We start from the raw sequence: 1,089 nt of genomic DNA on the forward strand, positions 1-1,089 counted from the left end.
CGCTGAAGATGAATAGATCACACGGACATAGGTTGAGGTGTGGTGAAGAGAAGAGAGAGTTTATTTTTCCCCCCAGGATTTATAGGCTCCTGACCACAGCCAGGGATTGGATGGTCAGGATAACACTTTCTCACTGCACTGGCCATGAGAGATGTCTATCACAAGACGTGTAACAGAAAGAATGTACACATATCTATGTTTACAGTTACTGTCCTGGGAAAGTCTTTAGAAAACTATGTTAGCAAGCTCAGAAGCTGAGTTTTCAGGGCGACATGTTGGTATCAGGCAGTTTCTCCACTTCACTGCTGTCTGAGCTCTGGGAACAATTAAAAATACATTCATGCTGGTGTTTGAACTGAATAATTTTCATATTCTGGGTTTTTGAATATCAAAATCTCTAAGCTTTAAGCCTGGAATAAAAAGTGTAGTATTGTGAGAGCTCTTGCATTCCTTCTAATAATCCACTTGACTTCAACAAATAGATTGGAAGAACTGTAAATGCTGTTTCTCTAATGCTGCCCCTGGGTGCATTATGGATTTTTTATGGATAATAAAGACCATATTAACACAACCCTTTCTAAACAGAAAAATTACACTGCTTCCCTATTGCTTTATAGATTGGTTTTCCTAATGTTTAGAGATTAGAATAGTTTACCTCAAAATATAATTTGTAAACTAACAAAGTTTGTTTTAAATCACTGATTAGGACAATTCAGAAAGCAATCCAACTGTTCATTGCACAAATATTTGAAACAATGTCTGAAGATGAGCTGTCTTAGCTTTCAGAAATTAATGGATCCACAAAATCATTTGCTGGAGAAAACACCTTATCAAGTTCTTTAAAAATTTCTCTTCATATTATGCTACTTTTTAAAGTGTCAGTTGGAGCAGCCCAATCCTTAGTCCTTTGAGGATATTGATGTTGGGTGTATTGTGTTATAAAGTTCTTCACTTTATAACACAATGAAGTCAGTGAAGGTCAGTGAAGATATCTGGGATAGTTGAGCAGCTTAATATGTACCATTTCCATTATTTACATAATTTAGACAGTTTACTTAACATTTCAGGAGTGAAATGCGCTGGGTTAAC

Source organism: Poecile atricapillus, chromosome 2 (genome assembly GCF_030490865.1).
Source record: "Poecile atricapillus isolate bPoeAtr1 chromosome 2, bPoeAtr1.hap1, whole genome shotgun sequence".
Classification (NCBI taxonomy): domain Eukaryota; kingdom Metazoa; phylum Chordata; class Aves; order Passeriformes; family Paridae; genus Poecile; species Poecile atricapillus.